At 45.6% G+C, this 16615-nt stretch overlaps 1 pseudogene; it reads right to left on the bottom strand.

Moving 5' to 3' along the window:
• Positions 1-13061: 13061 nt before the first annotated feature.
• On the bottom strand, positions 13062-15071 carry LOC125507879 (uncharacterized; annotated as a pseudogene).
• Between the last annotated feature and the right edge of the window lie 1544 nt (positions 15072-16615).

The following is a 16615-nucleotide window of genomic DNA, read 5'->3' as shown; positions in this document are numbered from 1 at the left end:
GAAGGAGAGTGCATCTACATACCCTTGTAGATTGCTAAGCGGAAGCATTCAAGTGAACGGGGTTGATGGAGTCGTACTCGTCGTGATCCAAATCACCGATGATCCTAGTGCCGAACGGACGGCACCTCCGTGTTCAACACACGTACAGCCCGGTGACGTCTCCTACGCCTTGATCCAGCAAGGGGAGAAGGAGAGGTTGGGGAAGACTCCATCCAGCAGCAGCACGACGGCGTGGTGGTGGTGGAGGAGCGCGGGACTCCAGCAGGGCTTCGCCAAGCACTACGAGAGATGAGGAGGGAGAGAGGTAGGGCCGCGCCAACAGGGAGAGCAAATCACGTGTGTTGGGCAGCCCCATACCTCAAGTATATATAGGGGGAGGGGAGGAGCTGCGCCCCCACCTAGGGTTCCCTCCCTAGGGGTGGCGGCAGCCCCCAGATCCCATCTGGGAGGCGGCCAAGGGGGAGAGAGAGGGGGGGCGCACCTAGGGTGGGCCTTAGGGCCCATCCGCGCCTAGGGTTTGCCCCCTCTCCTCTTGAGGACGCCTTGGGACCTTGGTGGGAGGCGCCCTAGCCCACATAGGGGCTGGTTCCTTCCCACTTATGGCCCACGCAAGCCTTCGGGGCTGGCGGCCCCTCCCGGTGGACCCCCGGACCCCTCCGGTGGTCCCGGTACACTACCGGTGATGCCCGGAACACTTCCGGTGGCCAAAACCATACTTCCTATATATCAATCTTTACCTCCGGACCATTCCGGAACTCCTCGTGACGTCTGGGATCTCATTTGGGACTCCGAACAACATTCAGTAACCGCGTACATACTTTCCCTATAACCCTAGCGTCATCGAACCTTAAGTGTGTAGACCCTACGGGTTCGGGAGTCATGCAGACATGGCCGAGACAACTCTCCGGTCAATAACCAACAGCGGGATCTGGATACCCATGTTGGCTCCCACATGATCCACGATGATCTCATCGGATGAACCACGATGTCAAGGATTCAGTCAATCCCGTATACAATTCCCTTTGTCTATCGGTACGATACTTGCCCGAGATTCGATCGTCGGTATCCCGATACCTTGTTCAATCTCATTACCGGCAAGTCTCTTTACTCGTTCCGTAACACATCATCCCGTGATCAACTCCTTGATCACATTGTGCACATTATGATGATGTCCTACCGAGTGGGCCCAGAGATACCTCTCCGTTTACACGGAGTGACAAATCCCAGTCTCGATTCGTGCCAACCCAACAGACACTTTCGGAGATACCTGTAGTGTACCTTTATAGCCACCCAGTTACGTTGTGACGTTTGGCACACCCAAAGCACTCCTACGGTATCCGGGAGTTGCACAATCTCATGGTCTAAGGAAATGACACTTGACATTAGAAAGCTTTAGCATACGAACTACACGATCTTTGTGCTAGGCTTAGGATTGGGTCTTGTCCATCACATCATTCTCCTAATGATGCGATCCCGTTATCAACGACATCCAATGTCCATGGTCAGGAAATCGTAACCATCTATTGATCAACGAGCTAGTCAACTAGAGGCTTACTAGGGACATGTTGTTGTCTATGTATCCACACATGTATCTGAGTTTCCTATCAATACAATTCTAGCATGGATAATAAACGATTATCATGAACAAGGAAATATAATAATAACCAATTTATTATTGCCTCTAGGGCATATTTCCGATAGTCTCCCACTTGCACTAGAGTCAATAATCTAGTTCACATCGCCATGTGATTAACACTCACATGTCACATCGCCATGTGACCAACATCCAAGAGTCTACTAGACTCAATGATCTAGTTCACATCACTATGTGATAAACAGTCAAAGAGTTCTGGGTTTGATCATGTTATGCTTGTGAGAGAGGTTGTAGTCAACGGGTCTTGCCATATTCAGATCCCTATGTATTTCACAAAACTTTATGTCATATCATAGATGCTGCTACCACGTTCCACTTGGAGCTATTCCAAATTGTTGCTCCATTATACGTATCCGGTATCTCTACTCAGAGCTATCCGGATAGGTGTTAAGCTTGCATCGACGTAACTCTTTACGTCGAACTCTTTATCACCTCCATAACCGAGAAACATTTCCTTATTCCTCTAAGGATAATTTTGACTGCTATCTGGTGATCTACTCCTAGATCACCTTTGTACCCTCTTGCCAGACATGTGGCAAGGCACACATCAGGTGCGGTACTTCAACATGGCATACCGTATAGAGCCTATGACAAAAGCATAGGGGACGACCTTCGTCCTTTCTCTTTCTTCTGCCGTGGTCAAGCTTTGAGTCTTACTCAACTTCACACCTTACAACTCAAGTAAGAACCCCTTCTTTGACTGATCTATTTTGAACTCCTTCAAAAACATGTCAAGGTGTGCGTTCTTTGAAAGTACCATCAGGCGTCTTGATCTATCTCTATAGATCTTGATGCCCAATATGTAAGCAGCTTTATCCAGGTCTTCCTTTGAAAAACACTCTTCAAACAACCGTTTATGCTTTCCAGAAATTCTACATTATTTTGGATCAACAATATGTCATCCACATATACTTATCAGAAATGTTGTAGTGCTCCCACTCACTTTCTTGTAAATACAAGTTTCTAGCAAACATTGTATAAACCTAAAAGCTTTGATCACTCCATCAAAACATATATTCCGATTCCGAGATGCTTGCTCTAGTCCATAGAAGGATTGCTGGAGCCAGCATACCTTTTAGCATCCTTAGGATCGACAAAACCTTTTATTGTATCACATACAACTTTTCTTACGAAAACTGGTAAGAAAACTTGTTCTGAAATCCATCCGTAATATTTCATAATCGAAAAATACAGCTAATGCTATCATGATTCCGATGGACTTAAGCATCGCCACAGGTGAGAAATTCTCATTGTAGTCAACTCCTTGAACTTGTGAAAAGACTCTTTCCCACAAGTCGAGCTTCATAGACGGTAATATTACCACCTACGTCTGTCTTCTTCTTAAAGATCCATTTGTCTCAATGGCTTGCCGATCATCGGGCAAGTCCACCAAAGTCCATACTTTGTTCTGATATATGGATCCTATCTCAGATTTCATGGCTTCTAACCATTTGTCGGAATACGGGCCCACCATCGCTTCTCCATAGCTCGTAGGTTCATTGTTGTCTAACAACATGATATATAAGACAGGATTACCGTACCACTTAGGAGTAGTACATATCCTTGTCGACCTATGAGGTTCGATAGCAACTTGATCCGAAGCTTCATGATCACTATCATTAACTTCCTATTCAACAGACATAGGCTCCACGGAAAACATCTTTCTATGTTGCATCACTCTCTGGTTGAAGTAAAGGTTCGACAACCTCATCAAGTTCTATCTTCCTCCCACTCATTTCTTTCGAGAGAAACTCCTTCTCGATAAAGGACCCGTTCTTAGCGACAAACAATTTGCCCTCGGATCTGAGATAGAAGGTATACCCAACTGTCACCTTTGGGTATCCTATGAAGATGTGTTTGCCCGCTTTGGGTTCGAGCTTCTCCGGCTGAAGCCTTAAGCATCGCAGCCCCAAACATTAGGAAATGACAACTTTGGTCTCTTGCCAAACCAATGTTCACACGGCGTCGTCTCAACGGACTTATATGGTGTCCTATCTAAAGTGAATGTAGCTGTCTCTAACGCACAACCTCAAAATGAAAATGGTAGATTGGTAAGAGACATCATAGATCGCACCATATCTCATAAGGTTCGATTACGACGTCCGAACACACCATAACCCAGTGGTGTTCCAGGTGGCTTCAATTGTGAAACAATTCCACAATGTCTTAAGTGTTTGCCAAACTCATAACTCAGATATTCTCATTGATCAGATCGTAGGAATTTGATCTTCTTGTTATGATGATTCTTAACTTCACTCTGAAATTGCTTAAACTTTTCAAACGTTTCAGACTTGTGCTTCATTAAGTAGATATACCTATATCTACCCAAATCGTCAGTGAAGATGAGAAAATAGCGATATCCACCGCACGCTTCAATTCTCATTGGATCACACACATCAGCATGCATGATTTCCAACAAGTCACTTGCCCGTTTCATTGTACCTGAAAACGGGGTCTTAGTCATCCTGCCTATGAGGCATGGCTCGCATGTGTCAAGTGATTCAAAATCAAGTGACTCCAAACATCCATCGACATGGAGTTTCTTCATGCATCTTACGCCAATATGAACTAAGCGGTAGTGCCACGAGAAAGTGGTACTATCATTATTAACTCTACATCCTTTGGCGTGAACATGTGTATTACCACGACCGAGATTCAATGAACCATTCACATAGGGTGCATGACCATGAAAGGTATTATTCATGTAAACAGAATAACCATTATTCTCTAATTTAAATGAATAACCGTATTGCAATGAACATGATCTAATCATATTCATGCTCAACGTAGACACCTGATAACATTTATCTAGGTTCAATACTAATCCCGAAGGCAGATGGAGCGTGCGATGGTGATCTCATCAACTTTGGAAACACTTCCAACACACATCGTCACCTCGCCCTTAGCTAGTCTCCGTTTAGTCCGTAGCTTTAGCTTCAAGTCACCAATAATAGCAACTGAACCGGTATCCAATACCTAGGTGCTACCAGGAGTACTAGCGAGGTACACATTAATAACACGTATATACTTTGTTGAAGTTGCCAGCCTTCTTATCTACCATGCATTTGGGGTAATTCCGCTACCAGTGACCGTTCCCCTTACAATAGAAGCACTTAGTCTCGGGTTTGGGTTCAACCTTGGGTTCCTTCACTGGAGCGGCAACTGGTTTGCCATACATGAAGTTTCCCTTCTAGCCCTTGCCCTTCTTGAAACCAGTGGTCTTGTTAAACCATCAACACTTGATGCTCCTTCTTGATTTCTACCTTTTGCGGTCTTAAGCACCGCGAACAGCTCCGGGACCAACTCCATCCCTTGCATGTCATAGTTCATCACGAAGATCTAGTAGCTTAGTGATAGTGGCTAGAGAACTCTATCAATCACTATCTTATCTGGAAGTTTAACTCCCACTTGATTTAAGTGATTGTAGCACCCAGACATTCTGAGCACATGCTCACTAGCTGAGCTATTCTCCTCCATCTTGTTGGCCAAAGAACTTGTCAGAGGTCTCACACCTCTCAACACGGGCATGAGCCTGAAATCCCAATTTCAGCTCTTGGAACATCTCATATGTTCTATGGCATTTTAAAACGTCATTGGAATCCCGATTCTAAGCCGTAAAGTATGGTGCACTAAACTATCAAGTAGTCATCAGGATGTGTCTGTCAGGTGTTCATAACATCCACAGACGATGTTTTAGGGGTTTGCACATCGAGCGGTGCATCAAAGACGTAAGCCTTCTGTGTAGCAGTGAGGACACTCCTCGGACTATGGACCTAGTCCGCATCAGTTCTTACAATATCTTTCAACTTGGTCTTTCTCTAGGAACGTATTGAAACAGGGAGCTACAACGTGAGCTATTTATCTACAACATATTTGCAAAGACAATTTAGACTATGTTCATGATAATTGAGTTCATCTAATGAACTCCCACTCAGATAGACATCCCTCTAGTCATCTAAGTGAAACATGATCCGAGTCAACTAGGCCGTGTCCGATCATCACGTGAGACGGACTAGTCAACATCGGTGAACATCTTCATGTTGATCGTATCTTCTATACGACTCATGCTCGACCTTTCGGTCTTCCGTGTTCCGAGGCCATGTCTGTACATGCTAGGCTCGTCAAGTCAACCTAAGTGTTTTTGCTGTGTAAATCTGGCTTACACCCGTTGTATTCGAACGTTAGAATCTATCACACCCGATCATCACGTGGTGCTTCGAAACAACAAACCTTCGCAACGGTGCACAGTTAGGGGGAACACCTTTCTTGAAATTTTAGTGAGGGATCATCTTATTTAAGCTACCATCGTTCTAAGCAAATAAGATGTAAAACATGATAAACATCACATGCAATCAAATAGTGACATGATATGGCCAATATCATTTTGCTCCTTTTGATCTCCATCTTCGGGGCTCCATGATCATCGTTGTCACCGGCATGACACCATGATCTCCATCATCTTGATCTCCATCATCGTGTCTTCTTGAAGTTGCCTCGTCATCTATTACTTCTACTACTATGGCTAACGCTTTAGCAATAAAGTAAAGTAATTACATGACATTTATGTTGACACACAAGTCATAAATAAATTAAGACAACTCCTATGGCTCCTGTCGGTTGTCATACTCATCGCCATGCAAGTCGTGATTCCTGTTACAAGAACATGATCAATCTCATACATCACATATATCATTCATCACATCCTTTTGGCCATATCACATCACAAGGCATATGCTGCAAAAACAAGTTAGACGTCCTCTAATTGTCGTTGCAAGTTTTTACGTGGCTGCTATAGGTTTCTAGCAAGAATGTTTCTTACCTACGCGAAAACCACAACATGATATGCCAATTTCTATTTACCCTTCATAAGGACCCTTTTCATCGAATCCGATCCGACTAAAGTGGGAGAGACAGACACCCGCTAGCCACCTTATGCAACTAGTGCATGTCAGTCGGTGGAACCAGTCTCACGTAAGAGTACGTGTAAGGTCAGTCCGGGCCGCTTCATCCCACGATGCCGCCAAATCAAGATAAGACTAGTAACGGCAAGCAAATTGACAAAATCGACGCCCACAACAACTTGTGTTCTACTCGTGCATACAAACTACGCATAGACCTAGCTCATGATGCCACTGTTGGGGAACGTAGCAGAAATTCAAAATTTTCTACGCATCACCAAGATCAATCTATGGAGTAATCTAGCAACGAGGGGAAGGAGAGTGCATCTACATACCCTTGTAGATCGCTAAGCAGAAGCGTTCAAGTGAATGGGGTTGATGGAGTCGTACTCATCGTGATCCAAATCACCGATGATCCTAGTGCCGAACGGACGACACCTCCGTGTTCAACACACGTACAGCCCGGTGACGTCTCCTACGCCTTGATCCAGCTAGGGGAGAAGGAGAGGTTGGGGAAGACTCCATCCAGCAGCAGCACGATGGCGTGGTGGTGGTGGAGGAGCGCGGGACTCCAGCAGGGCTTCGCCAAGCACTACGAGAGATGAGGAGGGAGAGAGGTAGGGCTGCGCCAACAGGGAGAGCAAATCACGTGTGTTGGGCAGCCCCATACCTCAAGTATATATAGGGGGAGGGGAGGGGCTGCGCCCCCACCTAGGGTTCCCTCCATAGGGTGGCGGCAGCCCCCAGATCCCATCTGGGAGGCGGCCAAGGGGGAGAGAGAGGGGGGGCGCACCTAGGGTGGGCGTTAGGGCCCATCTGCGCCTAGGGTTTGCCCCCTCTCCTCTTGAGGACGCCTTGGGCCCTTGGTGGGAGGCGCCCTAGCCCACATAGGGGCTGGTTCCTTCCCACTTATGGCCCACGCAAGCCTCCGGGGCTGGTGGCCCCTCCCGGTGGACCCCCGGACCCCTCCGGTGGTCCTGGTACACTACCGGTGATGCTCGGAACACTTCCGGTGGCCAAAACCATACTTCCTATATATCAATCTTTACCTCCGGACCATTCCGGAACTCCTCGTGACGTCCGGGATCTCATATGGGACTCCGAACAACATTCGGTAACCGCGTACGTACTTTCCCTATAACCCTAGCGTCATCGAATCTTAAGTGTGTAGACCCTACGGGTTCGGGAGTCATGCAGACATGGCCGAGACAACTCTCCGGTCAATAACCAACAGCGGGATCTGGATACCCATGTTGGCTCCCACATGATCCACGATGATCTCATCGGATGAACCACGATGTCAAGGATTCAGTCAATCCCGTATACAATTCCCTTTGTCTATCGGTACGATACTTGCCCGAGATTCGATCGTCGGTATCCCGATACCTTGTTTAATCTCGTTACCGGCAAGTCTCTTTACTCATTCCGTAACACATCATCCCGTGATCAACTCCTTGATCACATTGTGCACATTATGATGATGTCCTACCGAGTGGGCCCAGAGATACCTCTCCGTTTACACGGAGTGACAAATCCCAGTCTCGATTCGTGCCAACCCAACAGACACTTTCGGAGATACCTGTAGTGTACCTTTATAGACACCCAGTTACGTTGTGACGTTTGGCACACCCAAAGCACTCCTACGGTATCCGGGAGTTGCACAATCTCATGGTCTAAGGAAATGACACTTGACATTAGAAAAGCTTTAGCATACGAACTACACGATCTTTGTGCTGGGCTTAGGATTGGGTCTTGTCCATCACATCATTCTCCTAATGATGTGATCCCGTTATCAACGACATCCAATGTCCATGCTCAGGAAACCGTAACCATCTATTGATCAACGAGCTAGTCAACTAGAGGCTTACTAGGGACATGTTGTTGTCTATGTATCCACACATGTATCTGAGTTTCCTATCAATAAAATTCTAGCATGGATAATAAACGATTATCATGAACAAGGAAATATAATAATAACCAATTTATTATTGCCTCTAGGGCATATTTCCAACAGGCACAAGGACCCCAACACTCCCTTGCCTGACTTCAAGCTGACTCCTAGCCAAAGTCACATGCTGACTCACTTCATTCAAGAAGAAAAATGGAAATTTGAGAAGGCCAGGCAGATCAAGAAAGCGCAGTACAAGATGGAGCGCTATCTGAAGAAAAGCGTTGTCTCTATGACAACTGAAGAACTTGTCACTACTCAATCTGAGATCAAGAAACTCAGTGATGAATTTGGCGCATACCATGCTGATTGGCTTGGAGCAAAAGTTTGTTTTGTGAGACTCGCTGATAACTTCACCTCAAATGTTGCAGCCCCAACACAACAGGAAGTTCCTCAGGCTGAAGCATCTGCTCAGCCAACTGAAGAACATGCCAGCACCACTGATGAAAATCAGGCCGCTGAAGAAAATGTGAGTTCCAGGGCTGATGACTGCATTCCAGCCGCTGAAGAAATTGCCAGGGCATCCACTAGTGGTGCGCCTGAAGGAACTGAAGAAATCAGGGTAATTGCATCAGTTATGCCTGAAGACAATCAACCAGATTCCTATGCTCCTCCTGCGCCAACTTCAACTCCAATCCTTCCATCTGCATCAGATGTGAAGAAGACCAAGGCTGCAGAGCGTGCTACAGTGAAGAAAAGGAAAGCATCAGTTGCTTCAGATTCTTCAGCTCCGAAGAAAATGAAGCCCATGACAAGTTTATTTGCAAATCCGATTGATGCTGTTCCTATCTCAACCAGGTCATCAAAGGACCTTGTTCCTTTTGATGAATAATATGTGATCCCCATCGGATCTTATGAAGAAACTCCTTCTGCTGCTTCGTCTGAACCCTTGGATGAAGAAATTGAAGTGGATGCGATCCCTTCAACATCTATCATCTCCTCGCCTATGCCTCAGTTCACAGCTGAAGAGGCTGGCGTTGAAGAAATGGAAGATGAAGATGTGGACATTGGCTGCTCCACACCCGTAATCAGTGATGAATTCTGGGAAAGTCAGCATCCAAACTCTCCAATGTTCATCCCTCTATAGTAAATTCCTCAGTCCCCCTCACAAACTGTTCACATGGTCTCTGAAGAAACTCATCCCACTGCCTCTGTCCATGAGGAAATTCCAGCCACTAGCGCTGAAGAAACTGCTGCTGCTGAAAAACCAACGAAGCAGATTGCCACTGAGGAGGAACCAGAAATTCCTCAGCCTGAAGAACCTGCGATTGAGATTCCTGAGGTCGTGATGCAACTCACTGACACTCCTCTGCCGAAGCCAAAGGATCCATTCTCACGCAAGCAAAAGTTCAAGGCTGATGATTTCTTCGGTGAGCACGTCTTCTTCGAAGATTACAACCCATATGACTCTGCTCGCATTAGGAAGAGGCGTTTCTGGACTGCCAGTCAATCCAATTTCTATTCCTCAGTGCTGTTCAAAAAGGAGAAGATCTTCTACCATGAGCATATTCCTCACGTGGATATGGAATCTCTGCCGTGCTTCGCACCAGTCCTCAGTGTTCTTCACGACGCTGGACTGCTAAACTTTTGCTCTGACATTTGCGATTGGAATGAAGAACCGATTCTTCAATTCTATGCAACGCTGCACATCACCAGAGATGCTGAAGATGTGAATTCATAGGTGCTGGACTGGATGTCTGAAAACACTCACTACACGGCACCAGCCTCTGAATTGCTTCGTGCTCTACCACTCAGTACTCCCCTTGAAGAAGCTCGCTGCATCTACAGTGAATCTGAGCTCACACATCATTACATGCAGGTGCTGATGAAACCTTTGAAGCTAGGTCAAGCACCAAGAACCAAATTCCTCATGAAGGAATTGTTGTACGTGCCCATAACTGTCTATCGTATTCTTACGAGGAAAATTAGTCCTATCAAAGGCCATGACTCATCTGATGAGGAAATTGTTGGCATCATGAAGAATCTGGTATTCAACATTGTTCATGGCATTCCTGTCAATTATCATGATTTCTTCATGAGGACTATGGCAAATGTTGCAATGTCACCATTTGAGCTGAAGCCTTATGCACCTTGGATTATGAGATTCCTCAGGACAAGGTCTTCACTCAACTACAAAGCTGATTTCCAGAATCACCTCAGCTACTTGCCCCCAATTGAAGTCCCCAAGCAGACATATTCCTCAGTTGATGGAAAGGGCAAGGCACCAGCTGTAATAGATGAAGGCATTCGTCCATTGGATGGTCAGTTTCGCAAAGCTGCATCTTATTCCATCAATGATGACTCTGCCACACATGACTCTGCCAATGCATCCAAGTCCACTCCTGAAGCCACTGCTCCGCGCATGATGACTGACCGTGAACTTCTGCTTAGTCTTCACCAGAAGGTGGATCGAAATCACAAATGGGTTAAGCGTCAGTTTGGTTCACTTCTTCACAACATGACTGCCACACACAATGCAGTGAAGAAAAACCACTACTACCTCCATCAAGTCTTCGGTCGCACCTGGGCAATCCTGTCACATCTGTATGGTGAAGAAGATCTGAAGAACATGGGTCTCAAAGAAGATTTTGACTGGTCTGCACCTCCACTGAAGAAATTCAAGAAGGTCCAGGTTCCTTCTCTGGTGGCCAGCTCATATTCTTCATCGCGCGGCACTGATGAACATGAAGATTTGGACGACACTGCGGCAGGCCCTACATCAACAAACGACCCCAACAACGCTGGTGCTCCTTCATCAACTTGATTATCTTTAGGGGCGTTAGTCCTCATTTTCGATCCTTTTGGTCATTCGATGACAAAGGGGGAGAAATATGAGTTAGTCTTCAAGCGGGTCTACTATATGGGCGTTTTTTTGCTAAGTTACAACTCTCGTTCTTCTGAAACTTTATTGGATCGAGTTGTAATCTTAAACCCGATGGTGCTCTGATACTTTTGATGCACTGTGCTCTGATACTTTTGATGCACTATTCTTCATGCTTATTCCTTGTTAATATTATTGCGCGCATGCTGAATTTCATCAGGCACCATATTTCATCATGCATTTCAAATTATTCATATTATATGTTAAATGCGTGTATCAATTACAAGATATAGGAGGAGATCTCCATGATTCAACTCTTCAAGTGTGCATTGCTTCAAAAGCAAATTCCTCACTATGCACATCTTCAGGGGGGGTTCTTCTATATCTTGCAATCAAATTCCTCAATATCAGTAGTTACACTTCATATGTTTATCCCCGTTGAAAACTTAACCTATATTGTCATCAATCACCAAAAAGGGGGAGATTGTAAGTGCATCTAGTGCCCCTTAGTGATTTTGGTGTATTGAAGACTTATAGGTTAAGGGACTAATGCGTTTGTGAGTGTACATAGGTCTATAAGTCTATGAGGAGTTTGATATTTACAGGAAAAGTCGACCCCTAAAAATAAATATCTTCAATTGAAGATTTTGATATTTCTGAAGACTTTCATGAAGACTTTGAAAGTGAAGAAACTGGTGTGTCCGTAAAGACTTGATATTCATGCGAGGAATATGAAGCTTGAAGACTTTTGTTTTCATAGTTTTGTTTATTTCTCCTTCTTGAGTCGTAGGAAACACCATACTGTTAAAGGGGGTCGAGGAAATACTAAGGAAAAATTTCCATGTGATGCTCAACTCAAAATCCTACACCTACTAATCCCTTCGAGTGAAGCCATTGGAAATCTCATACAGTTCAGTCAATTTGTTCAGTGACAGAGACGGAGTTCTTCTGGTCTCTGAGGAATTTGTCCTGACTGAGGAGTTAGGAATTCGCCAGTGCAGATTGCCTACACAGTGAGGAACATGATAGCCCTGAGGATTTTGCTACTCAAAATTCCTACCGTTGTTGTGCTATGCGCGAGCTGTCCCAAAATATCTATCCACATAATGGTCATATCATTGAAGGGCATTTATGTCTTATCATGTCGGGCTGCTCCCTAGGCTATAAATAGCCGCCCCCTACAACCACTAGCTGGTTGGCTGCTCAGAGAAAAACTGACACTTGTCATTTGAGAGCAACCCATCCTCTGAGGACTTTGAGCGAAAATCATCAAGTGAGGAAAAACCAAAAACCCAAAACCCAAACACCTACAAACCCCAAGTGATTGAGCATCACTGAAGAGATTGATCCTGCGTGGAGTCGACGCTTGTTACCTTTGAAGACTGTGCTTCTTCCAGACGATTAGGCGTCATGGTCTAGAGCATCCAAGAGGAATTGTGGATCGTCGAGTGACCAAGTTTGTGAAGGTTTGGAAGTCGCCTGAAGACTTACCATGAGTGATTGGACGAGGTCTGTGTGACCTTAGTTCAAGGAGAATACGGTGAGGACTGGGTGTCCTGAGCTGCGTGTTCAGGACTGGGTGTCCGGGACTGTGTGTCCTCGAGTTTAAATACTCAGCCGCTCCAACCAGACGTACAACTGAGACAACAGTTGGAACTGGTCTACCAAATCATTGTCTTCACCAAGCTTGCTGGTTCTATTTCCTCAACTCTTTCATTTCCTCATAACTGTGTTGTGTGTCTATTCATATCTGTGTTTGAAGACTTTGACTGAAGACTTTCTCAATTTCCTCAGTTCAATTTCTTCAGTCTGTTTGTCTTCATCCTGTGTTATCCTGTGATTACGCTTCATGTACTCTGTGCCTGTCTTCATTTCATCATGATGACTATGCTTGTATTCTGTTATGTTTACTTTTGAGTACTTATTCCGCTGCTAGTAGTTCTTTGCTAAGGAATTTCCTCACCGACAAATTCCTTAACGAAGAATTTCATAAAAATCGCCTATTCACCCCCCTCTAGTCGATATAATGCACTTCCAGAAAACAGTCTCCATTAACGACTACATGGTGTAAATATACCATGAAAGAATGTTAGAGAACTAAAACAAAATGAACTGAATGAGCAACCACCTAAATATCAACAGGATACTTTACTACAAATGCAGGGAATAGTGAATCAAAATGACAGGCCGACGGTGCCACATGAATTAAATTAAGTTCAAATGTAGTATAGAAAAACACGAACAAAGCCCTTTACCGACGGTGCCACATGAATTATATCAAGTTCAATTGTAGTATACCAAAACACGAACAGAACCCTTTACCGATTGTATAGCATCACTTCCACCAAGGTGGTTGGCAGTCCTCATCACTATGTGGCCGGCGACGCATCACTTTTGTCCAGATTCATCCCGAGTCCTTGCTCGGGTCCGGTAAACTCTTCTTTTATTCATCGCTTAGAAAGTACCAGCAGATTGTGCTTTGTGGAGACCCCAAAAGAACACCATCCATGAGGGGAATGCAAGGTGTTGACCTGCCAGTCTTCATGTCAAAGACCATGCCCTGATCCCTACCCCTCCCACCAATCCAGTACACACAATCACCCTTTAGTCCCAGCACACCTTCCGCATATATCGACACTAAATTGTTCCTCCCAATAAACACTGAGTATCCCCCTAAGTCAGCCACAACGTCCCAACATGGTCGGCGCTGGGGGTCATACCTCAGAACAAATATTTCATCATGTGCTACACGGCATCGACCCCCTTCTAGTAGCTGCAAAGTAACCGTGCAGGACACATCCTCCAGATTTGGTACAGGTTACCATTGCAGAACACCAGGTTCTTGACACTAGTGAAAGTCAATATTGTGTTGTATGGCGGGGCGAAACCGGTGGCGTCGTCGAATGATAGGTTGCTTCCCACAGACGAGAACAATGTCTCAATGGTGGCCGGCGCATTTAGATCCGGTCCTATCCCATGCATCTCGATGATTTGCCTATTATGCACCGCAGTATATGTTGATGTGGGGCCCTCGAGGATGATAGGTTCCCGGCGGCAACGCTGTGGTAGCAGGAGCACATGGACATCTCCAAACCGAGTGAGGTAGTACACCCTACCATTTCCATGGTAGAGGAGGTCGGCGAGCTGGTCTCCAATGGTGAGGCGAATGGGGTCGAGGACGGCCCACCTCCTGGCCCCTGCGGTGACGTAGGCAACTCTATTGATATCACATATCACAGCGGCCATGAAGTCGTCGGTGGCAGGGTTGGGCGCGAAGACGATCTTGGAGACGAGGTGGCTGTCGTAGACAAGCGGGGGTAGGAGGATCTCGGCGGCTGTGATGGGGTGGAAGAGGCTGAGCAGGCTACGAACATCATCGATGCGGACGGAGAGGGCGAGCCATCCGCTACAGTAGCCAAGACAGGTCCTGACCGACGGGATGGTGACGAGCTTGAAGGAGCGGCGCGCCGCAGGGCATAGCTGGCCCGAAGGGATGTCATTGAGCTCGAAGGAGCGACGCACGAGGATTGAGGCCTTAGTGGTACGACGCTTGATGGCAGCGGTGGTGCAACGCTTGGCAGGGTCGTCGCCGTGGTCAACAAGCAGCAACGGTGATGGTGGCACGAGCGTGCGACGCCATGTCTTGCAGGCACCCCGCGCACTCGCGTAGCACTTGAGGTCGTCAAGGCTGTCGGCGATGCGGCAGACAAGCTCTGGTAGCAGGTCCGCCCATCTCGGGCCCGTTGGCATGGTAGGGATAGGATTTCGGCGAGGTTGGGGAATTGCTAAACAAATAACATGGGGCTTTTGCTCACACAAGCAAAGAAAGAAAGAAGTTGTGTGCCCTAGCTTACGATGGAAATCTTTTAAAGCATCCGACCGAGCCACAGAAACGTGCATGCAGAAAACTGCTTCCAGAAAATTGCGGTAACAACTATATTATCTGTTGTTTTTGGTAAGTCATGATTTGCTTCCACCAAATCAATATAAATTTAATTAATGGTTCCAGAAATCACGTAAAATACTCAAATTTTGTTTTCCTTGGTAAGTCGTGATTGCTTCCTATTTTTTCTTTTGTTTTTGGTAAGTCGTGATTGCTTGAAATAGACATATACTCCCCAAATCCCAAATTAGTTGACTCGAATTTGTCTAAATACGGATGTATCTAGACACGTTTAGTGTTACATACATCTGTATCTGAATAAATCTTTGGGATGAAGGTTGCACAAAAGATTAATGCTTTCCAGAAATTACAGATTGCTTCCAACAAACAACTAAAATATTTTCTCCTGTAGAACTAGGGTGGTATGGATACTTTAATTTTGGCCAACGCTCAATGTGGGACCACCGACGTGCTTGATCGTCACCGTGTGGGCCATTCTTGCGTGTCATGTGGGCTATTTCAGTAGCAAAAGCTTTGCCCTAGCTCCCCAACTCTATCTCCCGTAGGTCCCTGATACGCCTTGTGACACCCTGGTTTTTGCCATTTCTCTTTCTCTGGAGTTTATTGCAAATTTGGTTTGAAATTGAGTTTTTGAATTAACTCATTTGGACTTAACACTTGGGCATTGTTTTGATTTTCACCCAAGTGACCCCTCTCACTCTCAAAAACAACTATTTCTCTCTGATATCTAAAAACATTGCCTTGGGAATATTTTTCCCGAAAGCAAAATATTTATTTTCTCTCTGAAAATGAATGCTTTTATCTTCTGCTCCAAAGCAACACCCATTTTTCTTGCTTCCAAAAATCTGAGAAAATTTCCAAATATTCTTTGGACCATGCCTCATCATCCTATGCAAAAATATCCTATGGTTATGAGGAGTATTTTTGCCGTAGAAAATCATTTCCATTCTGGCTAGAAATGGTACTTTGTGAAGGAAGTATATTTTTGGATGATCTCCTTGAGTTGAAATTTTTATGACTTGATGACATTCATAACTAACCATTAACCCCCAAGTTTCAGCTCCTAACTCTCTCTAGAATTCTCTCAAATGGCCTCACAAGTTTTTGTCCAGAAACTTGCCAAGGAGCCCAAGTATATTCCTGTCGACCTGGCTTTCATCTAACACCACACGGTGACTAAACCTTGCAAGAACAAGTCACCAGACATGATTTAACTCCACGGGCACACCGCGTTGCACCAGTGCATGCGGTGACCGCATGAATCCAACATGCCAGGCTGTTGTTCGACGCACTCTGAGCGCCGATGGCTTATCTGTTTGGCTCGTGCGCTCGCCTCCGACAATTCTAGCGCGTCATTCATCTTCCTCTATGTCGTCTCGTTCCCCCTGAC

This window comes from Triticum urartu, chromosome 5A, assembly GCF_056163025.1.
Source record: "Triticum urartu cultivar PI428250 chromosome 5A, HENAU_Tu73, whole genome shotgun sequence".
Lineage (NCBI taxonomy): Eukaryota > Viridiplantae > Streptophyta > Magnoliopsida > Poales > Poaceae > Triticum > Triticum urartu.
The sequence above is the reverse complement of the archived record's forward strand: the minus strand, read 5'-3'. Positions and strand labels throughout refer to the sequence as shown.